Source organism: Homarus americanus, unplaced genomic scaffold, assembly GCF_018991925.1.
Source record: "Homarus americanus isolate GMGI-L3 unplaced genomic scaffold, GMGI_Hamer_2.0 scaffold33468, whole genome shotgun sequence".
NCBI lineage: Eukaryota > Metazoa > Arthropoda > Malacostraca > Decapoda > Nephropidae > Homarus > Homarus americanus.
The window spans coordinates 4,014,816-4,028,086 of NW_024714177.1; positions in this window are offsets into that span (position 1 = coordinate 4,014,816).

Consider the following 13,271-nt stretch of genomic DNA (forward strand, 5'->3'; position numbering starts at 1 on the left):
TCTCTCCTCTCCTTCACATGCCACCCTCCCTTTCTTCCCAAACACTTCTTACTCCTCTCCCTATCTCCTCCTCTCCAACCCCTTCCAACACCCCCCCTTAACAACCTTCCCCACACGTCCATGGCGGGCAGGAAGCATAGTAAATGGGGCAAAGAATTGGATGGAATGGGACAATGCAAGGTGGGATGGGGCATAGCGGGGCGGGGCAATCTGGGATGGGGTTAGAGACGGGGCGGGGTTAGAGACGGGGCGGGGTTAAAGGGTTTGGAATGAGGTGGGTCAGGACGGGGCAGCTGGGTCAGAATGGTTCAGGACGGGGCAGGTGGTTCAGGACGGGGCAGGTGGATCAGGACGGGGCAAGTGAATCAGGACGGGGCAGATGGGTAACGGGGCAGATGAGGGTATTTTAAGATGAAGTGTGGACGTGTGGAAAGGTCCATGGGGGCGAAGAGAAGTGGGAAGGAGGAAGGAAGGAGAGCAGAGGGAAGGAGGAAGGAGGGCAGAAGGAGGGAGGAAAGAGGATGGAAGGAGAGCAGAAGGAGGTCAGAATGCAGAAGGAAGGAAAGGCACGGCGTGGTATCGTCAGTAGGCACAAGCAACCACCTCATTAACACCTGCCTCACGAAGAAGACCTTGACACGATACACTCTTCACGCGTCTCAGGTGTTGGGTAAATGGTAAGACCGAGGCGTGTTGGGTGATTGGTTAAGACCGAGGCGTGTTGGGTGATTGGTTAAGACCGAGGCGTGTTGGGTGATTGGTTAAGACCGAGGCGTGTTGGGTGATTGGTAAGACCGAGGCGTGTTGGGTGATTGGTTAAGACCGAGGCGTGTTGGGTGATTGGTTAAGACCGAGGCGTGTTGGGTGATTGGTAAGACCGAGGCGTGTGGTGATTGGTTAAGACCGAGGCGTTGGGTGATTGGTTAAGACCGAGGCGTGTTGGGTGATTGGTAAGACTGAGGCGTGTTGGGAGGTGGTAGAATATCGGTTAGTCCAGAGGCCAAAAGCTGGTGCCCCAGACGCCTACTAACACACTGCTCGAGAAACACCTTGAAATTCCTCTCCCCGTTTTTAGTTAGCTTTACTTGACTCACGACGTCCAAGTTAAATGAAACTTTTAAAACAAGGCGTAAATTTTAGTCGAACATTGTAAACACTATATCTCTTGGGGTCTGTTTACATCTCTCACGGTGGGGAGAGTGGAGATAGGGAGGGGGGAGAGAGATGGGGAGGAGGGAGAGATGGGAGGGCGATATAGGGAGGAGGGAGAGGAGATAGGGGGCGATGGAGGGGAAATAGGGAGATAGGAAGAGGGTTTCTTGTATTTGGCGTCACACATTTCCCTAGCCACGTACCCCCCCCTCCCCTTTCAGTCAGCTACCCTTTTTCTACGACTTGGAACAGAATACAAGAGATTTTATTCATTTTTTTATTTTGGTTTTCTTTTGTGGTCCCGTCAAACCATTTATATATATATATTTTTTTTCCTGGCGATGTGGTTGAACTGAGATTAAATAAAGATACATATTTTGTTCTCTGTGGTTTTATTGATGTCAGAGTTCGTCAGCCAATAACAAGAGAGGAGTCACTGTTGAGTGTTGGTGTATGTCGTGACTTCATCGTGTGTGTGTGTTTGACGTCATCGTGTGTGTGACGTCATTATGTGTATGTGACGTCACTCGTGTAAAAAAAAGTAAAGTGTAGGTGTGGGAGGTCAGAGTGAGGGTTAATTGTCTTCGTAGGAGTTATTAGGAGGTCATCTCAGGTCAAAGGGTCATCATGGGTGGTCGAGTTGTACTTGAATCTATAGGCTATGAATAGATAAGTAAAATGATAAAGAATAATAAGAGGAACTAGAAAAAATAACAACAGCAAAAAATAACATAACACTAACAACAATAACAGCAATAACGACAACAACAACAGCAGAAATATCAACAACAACAACAACAGTAACAACAACAACAACAGCAGCAACAGTAACAATAACAAAAACAATAACAACAACAGAACAGAAGCCAAAATTATCCATCCTCCCCCCCGCCCTCAAGGACAGACTCATTACTCCTGTACCCGACACTACCACAGCTGTCCCATCCCATACAGCTGTCCATCCACGATGTCCATCCCATACAGCTGTCCATCCCACACAGCTGTCCCATCCCACACAGCTATCCATCCCACACAGCTATACCATCCCACAGCTGTCCCCATCCCACACTACTGTCCCATCCCACACAGCTGTCCCATCACACAGCTGTCCCATCCCACACAGCTTTCCCATCACACAGCTGTCCCATCCCACACAGCTGTCCCATCCCACACAGCTGTCCCATCCCACACAGCTGTCCCATCCCACACAGCTGTCCCATCCACAGCTGTCCCATCCACACAGCTATCCCATCCACAGCTGTCCCATCACCAGCTGTCCCATCCCACACAGCTGTCCCATCACAGCCATCCCATCCCACCAGCTGTCCCATCCCACACAGCTGTCCCATCCCACACAGCTGTCCCATCCCACAGCTGTCCCATCCCACACAGCTGTCCCATCCCACACAGCTGTCCCATCCCCCAGCTGTCCCATCCACACAGCTGTCCCATCCCAGCTGTCCCATCCCCACAGCTGTCCCATCACACAGCTGTCCCATCCCACACAGCTGTCCCATCACACAGCTGTCCCATCCCCACAGCTGTCCCTCCCCCAGCTGTCCCATCCAGCTGTCCCATCCCACACAGCTGTCCCATCCCACACAGCTGTCCCATCCCCACAGCTGTCCCATCCCAACACTCATCCTTCTTCGCCTCCATAAACAGTCAACACCCGGAAACAACAATAAATAAGAGAATAAGTAAAAAGTGAAGAAGAAATATGATTACATTCACAATGTTCAGCAACGCGTTCAATACAGATTATTGATTGTTATTTGAACATTTGACTCTTAGAAATAACACACACATACACACACACACACATATACAGATACACACACACACACACACACACACACACACACACACACACACACACACACCACACACACACACTCTCTCTTCATTATACAGCAACTCAGGTATATATTATGCCTCTAATAATGAATAAAAAGTATTGTTATAATGCCCTTCTGTTATAATGCTCAGGTCTATATTTATATTAGCTCCCCCTCCTCACTTTCGTCCTTGGTAACACTGCTGGTACGCCATCTTTACTGTGCAACACTGCTTTCAAGGCCTTAATTATTTTAGAGAAAATTGGAGAGGAGGAGGGTGTGTGTGTGTGTGTGTGTGTGTGTGTGTGTGTGTGTGTGTGTGTGTGTGTGTGTGTTTTGTGTGTGTGTGTGTACGTCAACAGTATGAACGTGTACACACAATATTCAAGACTCCCTATGCTCTCTATAATATACAGACTGTACCCCCCCCTTACCCCCATCCCACTCTTCCCCACCCACCTCTCCCTCTCACCCCACTTAGTTATCATACCCTCCATCACACTCCCCTCTCATCAAGTAACTCTCACTCACCCCTCATTATCCCATACCTCCCCCCCCCCCCCCCCCCCCTCTCTCTCTCTCTCCCACCTCCTTCTAGAACCTGAAACCTGACACTTCTCCCTTTCCTTCCTCCCCCAGGCATGATACACCCTCTCCCCTCCCCCAGGACCTGATACCCCCTCCCCCTCCCCAGGACCTGATACACCCCTCCCCCCCTCCCCAGGACCTGATACACCCCCTCCCCCCTCCCCAGGACCTGATACACCCCTCCCTCCCTCAGGACCTGTTACACCTCCCCCCCCAGGACCCTGATCCCCCTCCAGGACCTGATACCCTCTCCCCCCCTCCCCCCCAGGACCTGATACACCCCCTCCCCCTCCCCCAGGACCCAATGCACCCTCTCCCCAGTGATCACACCCTCTCCCCCTCCCCCAGGACCTGATACCCTCTCCCCTCCCCAGGACCTGATACACCCCCTCCCCCCTCCCCCAGGACCTGATACACCCCCCTCCCAGGACCTGTACACCCTCCCCTCCCCAGGACCTGATACACCCCCCTCCCCCTCCCCCAGGACCCGTCACCTCCCCCCCCCCCAGGACCTGATACACCCCTCCCAGGACCTGATACCCTCCCCCTCCCCCAGGACCTGATCCCTCCCAGGACCTGACCCCCAGCATTAACAAGGGTACCATGAGACTCCTCTAGTGCCAGACGACCCGGTGTCCAGGGCTTCCTTAGTGTGGAGGAGGGAGGAGGAGAAGAAGGAGGAGAGAAGAGAGGGGAAAAACAGAATGTGAAACAGAAAAAAAAAGAAATATACAAACGAAAGAGACAGACGGAGATTAAAAACAGCAGAAGAGAAAAGGCAGGAAGGAAAGGAACAAAGCAAGATGAAAGAGGAGAAGAGAAGGAGATAGAATGGAGACAGAGATAATGAGTAAAATATAACAAGGAAAGTGAATTGGGAGGAGGAGGGGAAGTTAAAAAATGATGAGAAGGAGGGGAAGGATAAAGGAGGAGAATGATGCGAGATGGGAGGAGGGTTGAAGTGTGAGGGATGAGGAAGAGAATGATGTAGATGAGAAACGAGGAAGAGAATGCCAGACACTCCTCTCTCTCTCTCCACTTCTTCATGTCTCCTCCCTGCACTCATCAGGAGACAAATTCACCTGATCTTTATATATTTTGGTGTTTCGTTTTCTTCTGTCGTTGTTGTTTTGTTATCTCACTTTCTTTAATCTTTCTTTATCTATGGATCTGTTACTTTTCTCTTTCTCTCTCTCATTTTCTTTAATCTCCTCAAATCCCATATTGCAAAACGTGGCAATGACCTTCACGATGTCTGTCTGAGATGCAAGGAACTTCTCACACACACACACACACACACACACACACACACACACACACACACACACACACACACACACACATAACACTCTACTCCTCATGAAGTCATCCTTGAACCACATGTCCTAATCCTCGACCTGACCTGATCGGGAGGAGTTCATTCTACCCATCTTCCATTATCTGGGGACACGAGGGAGGAAGGAGGAGGTGGGTCAGGGGAGGAAGAGGTGGGTCAGGGGAGGAGGAGGTGGGTCAGGGGAGGAGGAGGTGGGTCAGGGGAGGAGGAAGTCTTGTCATCACTCCACTGTATGGCTATCCAGCACACCTCCTCCTCCTCCTTCTGATCTTGGAAATTAAATACATTGTTCTTCGTCATGTTCTCATGTTATTCTATCGTTTTTGTTGTTATTCAGAGGTTATCAGGTTGTGTTATTCACCTTCTGAGTTCGGTTATTATTTTCAGGTCGTCAGCTGATCGGGAACTATGTCAACAGTGAGTCTTTTGTTTTGTTTTGTAGTTGTTGGTGTTTCCATCTTTTTCTGTGTTTATTATTATTATTATTATTATTATTATCTCCTGAGGTTGAGGAGATAAAAAACATCCTGGTGAAACTCTTCTCTATGTTTCTTATTGTCTCTCCCTGGCTCAGTGTCTCCCCCCCCCTCTGTCTCTCCCCTGTCATTGTCTCTCCCTGTCTCCATTGTCTCTCCCTGTCTCTCTCTCCCTGTCTCATTGCTCAGTGTGTTTCCCCGTCTCATCCTCGTCTCATTGTCATTGTCCTCCTGTCTTCCCTCGCTCAGTGTCTCCCCCTCTGTCTCTCCCTGTCTCATTGTCTCTCCCTGTCTCTCCCTCGCTCAGTGTGTTTCCCCGTCTCTCCTGAGGTAATTGTTCCCTCATCTACCCAGGTGATTGTGTGTCGCTCTCTGTTGCATGTAAACTTTTATAATGAGTCAGTTTTCCGTGTCAACAATTCCTGAGTTTTTTTAGCGTCTGTTCATTAGCCTTCCTTTGTTTACTGTCCTCAAGGTCCACGAGAAGAAGAAAATGACATTATAAATACAGTCTTGACGAACGAACCTCTTCTCCAGTCTTGACGAACGAACCTCTTCTCCAGCCTTGACGAACGAACCTCCAGTCTTGACGAACGAACCTCCAGTCTTGACGAACGAACCTCCAGTCTTGAAGAACGAACCTCCAGTCTTGACGAACGAACCTCCAGTCTTGACGAACGAACGACGTCCAGTCTTTGACGAGAACGAACCGAACCTCCAGTCTTGACGAACGAACCCAGCCTTGACGAACGAACCTCCAGTCTTGACGAACGAACCTCTTCAGCTCTTGACGAACGAACCTCCAGTCTTGACGAACGAACTTCAGACGAACGAACTCAATGACGGAACGAACCTCCAGCCTTGACGAACGAACCTCCTGTCTTGACGAACGAACCTCCAGTCTTGAAGAACGAACCTCCAGTCTTGACGAACGAACCTCCAGTCTTGACGAACGAACCTCCAGTCTTGACGAACGAACCTCCAGTCTTGACGAACGAACCTCCAGTCTTGACGAACGAACCTCCAGCCTTGACGAACGAACCTCTCCAGTCTTAACGAACGAACCTCTCCAGCCTTAGCCCCACAGTAGTTTCTTTCACCACCCTTTATGCTACTTTCTCTCTCGTTCTACACTCTTATTCATTATTTTTATCACATTCCCCTCTTGTTTTACATTCTGGTTTTCATCATTCTCTCTCCTCTCATTCTACATTCTTTTGTCAGTTCGCGTTTGTTTGTTTTTCTTCTCCTTTACTCCATTCACCTTCACATGATTGGAAACGTGTTGTGGCTTTACCTTACCTGATTTAATCTAATCTAGCCTCTCAGGTAGCGTTAAGGTGTTTTATATATGAGGTAAATTAAGCTGGGGTGTCTAATATTCACTTGAAATAAGCTGGAGTACCTATTCTTCACGTGAAATAAGCTGGGGTATCTATTCTTCACGTGAAATAAGCTGGGGTGCCAAATCTTCAGGAGAAACATATATCAGGCAATTCCCCTTTCATTTTACACCCTCCCGTCAGTTGGATTAATCTCCCTAGGGCAGAGGTCGGGGAACAGGGGTAAATTACTCCAAATGGGGTAAATCTAAAAATTTTGGGGGTAATGCAAGAGAAAAAATTTCGGCATTTGGATCCAAGCTTCTGTACTGGAACCAGAAAGTGAATAAAAACACGATAGCAGAGTTTTGGGAAGATTGTGAATATTTCAGTCTTGGTGACATCAAGGAGTCAGTTACAAGACACCTGACCAAACTCAAAGAGCGGTTCTCTCATTACTTTCCAGAGCTTGATTCACATACTGTCAGTTGGGTTGTGAATCCCTTTAACTGTGAACTTGTAGATGTGCCTGAAGAGCTTGAAGGATTGGCAGAAGCGCTTCTTGAACTTCGCTCCAACAGTGAAGGACGCATGGAATTTCAGAACAAGGCTTTTTGGATGTCAAAAGCTGCAAAGGCTTTTAAAATTGCACATTTGGAAGCTACAAAAATGCTGCTGCCTTTTGCAACAACCTACCTTTGTGAACAAGGATTTTCTACCCTTGTGAACTTAAAAAAAAAGTATAGAAATCGGTTGGACCCTGAAGACAGCATCCAAGTTGCTGTGACATCAAAAATCCCTGATTTTGATGCTGTTGTATCAAAAATGAAACGGCATCATTTTTACAAAACCTAAAGTGGAGATGATTTGAATGAAACTCTTCAGTTCTCCAATCCTTTTTACTAATTTTGTTTGTGTGTTATTCTTATGCCAGAATGTGTGGCCTTTTTTTATTTCTCCATGATAATGGATCCAATGAACATTTTTTTAATTTGAATATTAGGAGCAAATTGGCTTCTTTTTGTTTACTGTACTAGTGAACTTTGAAGTCTGGGGGTAATTTCATTTTACTAATTTTTTTTTTTTTGGGGTAATACCCAAAAAAGTTCCCCGACCCTTGCCCTAGGGTAACATTCCCTATATGGTTTATAAATTCCACCCATACTGTCAACAAAACAACTTTATTGTGAATCAAATCCTCTATAGTAAGTTTGTATTCTGTCTATAAGCGATCTGATCCTTTGTTGACATTACGATTCCTATTTCGTTTATGTTTTGATAGACTTATTTCTTTGTGGTGGTATATAATGGGGTAAATATGTTTCAGGTGTGTGTGTGTGTGTGTGTGTGTGTGTGTGTGTGTGTGTGTGTGTGTGTGTGTGTGTAAGCACAATAACAAGGTCGGTCATAACACAACACCACGACCCAAACTGTCTGGCAAAACTTTACTCATTAAACTCGTGTGGTAATTGTGTCTCTGTCTCCACGTTAACAGGATCTGCGACATGAGTCCACCTGCTGTGTCAGTTCTCTCTCTCTTAACAGTCAGTGTGTGTGTGCTTATAGTGCTCACATATACACAAAGTTGAAATTGGTCATATAAGCTCCTTTGATGGTGTGTGTGTGTGTGTGTGTGTGTGTGTGTGTGTGTGTGTGTGTGTGTGTGTGTGTGTGTGTGTGTGTGTGTGTGTGTGTGTGTGTGTGTGTGGCCCACAATGCAAACGTATATCCAGGTTCATTACGTATAACCTCTTGAGAATTAAACTCCTAGCTGTCAGGACTGATCTGGTGAAATAGCAACACCAGTACAGGGGAAATGTGGAATAAATTTCATGTGTGGTGGTTAGGTTAGGTTTAGGTTAGGTTAGGTTAGGTTTAGGTTAGGTTAGGTTAGGTTAGGTGTAGGTTACGTTAGGTTAGGTTAGGTTACAGGAAATAAGTGAAGGAGGAACAGGCTTGACCAGACTCGCCTTCTGCCTTGGGCTATATGTGTGTGACCAACTCCCTGCTGCTAAATCCCATATGTTTTAGTCTCTCTCTCTCTCTCTATTTTCCTTCTCTTCTTCGTCTTCCTCCTACCCCTCCTCCTCCTTCCTCCTCTTCCCGTCTTCCTGTACTCCTCCCACCTCGTCTTCCCTGTCTTCCTCCTACCCCTCCTCCTCCTTCCTCTCCTCGGCCCCATTGCTCAACTCTTCTCATCTTTACCTAAAATTATATTTTTCTTTTCGTCTCTCCAGTGACTTCCTTCCTCCTTCCGACTTTACTTCCTCTTCCTTATCCTTCTCTCCTTCCTTATTCTTCTCTTCTTCCTCTTCCTTATCCTTCTCTCCTTCCTTATTCTTCTCTCCTTCCTCTTCCTTATCTTTCTCTCCTTCCTTATCCTTCTCTCCTTCCTCTTCCTTATCCTTCTCTTGTTTCTTTCATCATTTATCAACTCTTGTTTATTCTTCCCTTCACCCCTTTCTGTTTCTAGTCTTCCTTTCTTCTTCTTCGTCTTCTTCTTCTCCCCATCCTCCTCTTCCTTTCGTTATTTCCTCTTCCTCCTCCTCCTCCACTTCTGCTCTTCCTCTTCTTCATACTCCTTTTCCATTCCTCCTAACTCCTCCTCCCCCTCCTCCTCCTCCTCCACTCCTTTCATTTTCTTCCTTCCCTCAGTTTTGCCTCCTCCTCCTCCTCCTCCTCCTCCTCCTCCTCCTCCTCCTCCTCCTCCTCCTCCTCCTCCTCCTCCTCCCCCTCCTCCCTCCTCCTCCTCCTCCTCCCCTTCCCTCCTCCTCCTCCTCCTCCCTCCTCCTCTACGTCAACAGTCCTTGATGAAGCACGAACCTGTGACTTCACAGGATGCCTCTCTCTGATGTACGATTTCAATTTAAGTGAAAAAGAAACTAATTTTTAGCTTCCACCTGATATTTGAAAACTGACCTTTAACCTCTAGGACTGGAATTTATACTGCGGATGAAAGACTGGAAAACCTCTGAATAACGGACTCAAGTCCCTCTGAATAACGGAATTATGTCTCTCTGAATAACGGAATTAAGTCCCTCTGGATAACGAACTCGAGCCCCTCTGAATAACAGACCGATGCCCCTCCGAATAACGGACTCTACTCAAACTCCTCTGTATAAAGGACTCAAAAATCATTTCACGTTAATATTGTATCAGACGCTCAACATAATAATAAATGAAAGTTGTTGTTAATAAATGCAAGTTGTTCTTTTCTTTTCCTCCCATTAGTTCAGTAAGTGCTCCTCTGATGGATGGAAACAAGGCAATACATGTAATCACTCCAAACTTTGCCCTTCACAACCCTCTTTGACATCATCAGGAAGGTGTAGGCGGCGTGGACCATTATAGTAATTAACTGAACATATTTGTCAACTCGGCCCCCACACGGGATTTTGTGAACCCCTTCAATTTTGTATTTGTCCTTTCAACGAATACAGTATTTTGTAGTTTGTATTATCTTCGTTATATGTTCTCGCTGTATTATGTGAAGCTGTAATGATGGAAGATTACCAACTGACGTAATAAACTGACATAAGCTGACATAAACTGGTATAAGCTGACATAAACTGGTATTAGCTGACATAAACTGACATAAACTGACATAAACTGACAAACTGGTATAAACTGACATAAACTGACATAAACTGGCATAAGCTGACATAGACTGACATAAACTGGTATTAGCTGACATAAACTGACATAAACTGACAAACTGGTATAAACTGACATAAACTGGTATAAGCTGACATAGACTGGTATAAACTGGTATAAACTGACATAAACTGGTATAAACTGGCATAAACTGACATAAACTGGTATAAACTGACATAAACTGACATAATAAGTTATTTAAAAACTGTATATTGTAGTTCTGTTCAGTAGGTGTACCAGAGACTCGACCTTTACACAGTGGAGCTACTCGGATCACCTGAAGATTAGTCTCCTAACTACTCTATCCTAACCTAACCTAACCAATTATATAAAAATAATAATAATATCCCAAAGGAACCTTCCTGATGGTGGCATATAATTTCCATATTAGATTGTTAACACTCTCCTGCTGGTGGGGGTGTGTGTGTGTGTGTGTGTGTGTGTGTGTGTGTGTGTGTGTGTGTGTGTGTGTGTGTGTGTGTGTGTGTGTGTGTGTGTGTGTGTGTGTGTGTGCAATATAAAACTAAGTCACATAACATCACTACAAAATATTTTTACTGACAAATATATTTTCTTTCTTGCAACACATAAATAAAAACATAAATCACTGACGATATGTGACAGCAAAGACAACCTCACTGTGACCTCTGGTGGCTGGGAGGTCATGTGAGGCCGGTGACCTCTTACAACCTCCCTCATAAAGGCCAACGAACTGTGGCCTAAGAAAGGTGAAGCTCTTGTCCTTAATAGACCAACATCATGTGAGATGCTTGTAGTGCCATTAATGGATGCTGTTTGTGTGTGTGTGTGTAGGTGGATTTGTTTGTGTAGGTGTGTGTGTTTGTGTAGGTGTGTGTGCAGGTGGATGTGTTTGTGTCGGTGTGTGTGTTTGTGTAGGTGTACGTGTAGGTGTGTGTGTTTGTGTAGGTGTACGTGTAAGTGTGTGTGTTTGTGTAGGTGTACGTGTTTGTGTAGGTGTACGTGTTTGTGTAGGTGGATGTGTTTGTGCAGGTGTGTGTGTTTGTGTAGGTGTGTGTTTGTGTAGGTGTGTGTTTGTTTAGGTGTTTGTGTTTGTGTAGGTGTTTGTGTTTGTGTTTGTGTAGGTGTGTGTGTGTGTGTGTAGGTGTTTGTGTTGGTGTTTGTGTTGGTGTACGTGTAGGTGTGTGTGTTTGTGTAGGTGTGTGTGTTTGTGTAGGTGTACGTGTAGGTGTGTGTGTTTGTGTAGGTGTACGTGTAAGTGTGTGTGTTTGTGTAGGTGTACGTGTTTGTGTAGGTGTACGTGTTTGTGTAGGTGGATGTGTTTGTGTGGTGTATGTGTTTGTGTAGGTGTACATGTATGTGTTTGTGTAGGTGTATGTGTTTGTGTAGGTGTATGTGTTTGTGTAGGTGTACATGTATGTGTTTGTGTGGGTGCTGTGTGTTTGTGTGGGGTGTATGTGTTTGTTTGGGTGTTTGTGTTTGTAGGTGTTTGTGTTTGTGTTTGTGTTGGTGTGTGTGTGTGTGTGTGTAGGTGTTTGTGGTGTTTGTGTTGGTGTACGTGCAGGTGTGTGTGTGTGTTTGTGTATGTTTGTGTATGGTGTATGTGTTTGTGTGGGGTGTATGTGTTTGTGTGGGTGTATGTGTTTGTGTAGGGGTGTGTGTGTTGTGTGGTGTATGTGTTTGTGTGGGTGTGCATGTGTGTGTTTGTGTAGGTGTATGTGTTTGTGTAGGTGTACATGTATGTGTTTGTGTAGGTGTACATGTATGTGTTTGTGTAGGTGTATGTGTTTGTGTAGGTGTGTGTGTTTGTATTTGTGTAGATTTACGTGTTTGTGATTGTTTAGGTGTACAGTATGTGATTGTGCAGGTGTCCGTGACCGTTCAGGTGTATGTGACCGTGCAGGTGTATGTGGCTATGCAGGTATTAAGATGCCTGTGTTTTTTGCAAGCGTATGACCTTGTGTTCGTGTCATGACCTTTCACCTGACAATAAAATTCTCAACACTCAGTAATTAAAACATTTCAGGGTTTAATCTGTAAAAGTGAAAGATTTTTATTACAGTTTACCGTTAGCTCATTTTCTATGTATGCAAGTCCAGTCAAAAGGTCAAGTCAAAAGGTCAAGCCAAAAGGTCAACTGTAATCCGCTTGTTTTAATGTATTCTCCGCCAATTACCTGATTAGGTTCTTATGTTCACCTGGAAACACCTGATGTAACCAATGCTGAAATCATATCACCCGTTCACTCTCTCTCTCTCTCTCTCTCTCTCTCTCTCTCTCTCTCTCTCCAGTGTTTACCTTCAGGAACTTTATTTTTGTTTTGTTTTTCGTCTTAAAATTATTTATTTGTTGTCCGTGCATAGATCTTCTTTTGTTTATGCCATGCCTCTATTGTTTTTCTTCTTCTTCTTCTTCTTCTTCTTCTTCTTCTTCTTCTTCTTCTTCTTCTTCTTCTTCTTCTTCTCCTGTGTGTGCCTCTTCCTCGACCGCCTCCACAACAAGCCAGCCCACATTTTGTTCATTTCTGTCAACAAACCTTAACTTCTCGTCCAGATTAAAGTACATCCGCTTAACATATACATCCGCTTAACATATACATCCGCTTAACATATACATCCGGTTAACGTATACATCCGGTTAACGTATATACATCCGGTTAACTTACGTACATCCGGTTGAAGTAGAGCATTTCGGAAACACATCATGTTACGTTAAGCGAATTACGACTCAAACGTCACACAATACCCGCCTCTGAGGGGTCTTTGGTTGATACCCCCGAGGCGCCTCCAGTCGACCCAGCTTTAAAAGGGTACCTGGCTTTAGTGATCGAGGGGAAGATGATTCAGAGTTACTGCTGAGTACAGGGTCATATAATGTGCTATATTCGTTCACCTTCTCTCTCACTTTCTCTCTCACCTTCTCTCTC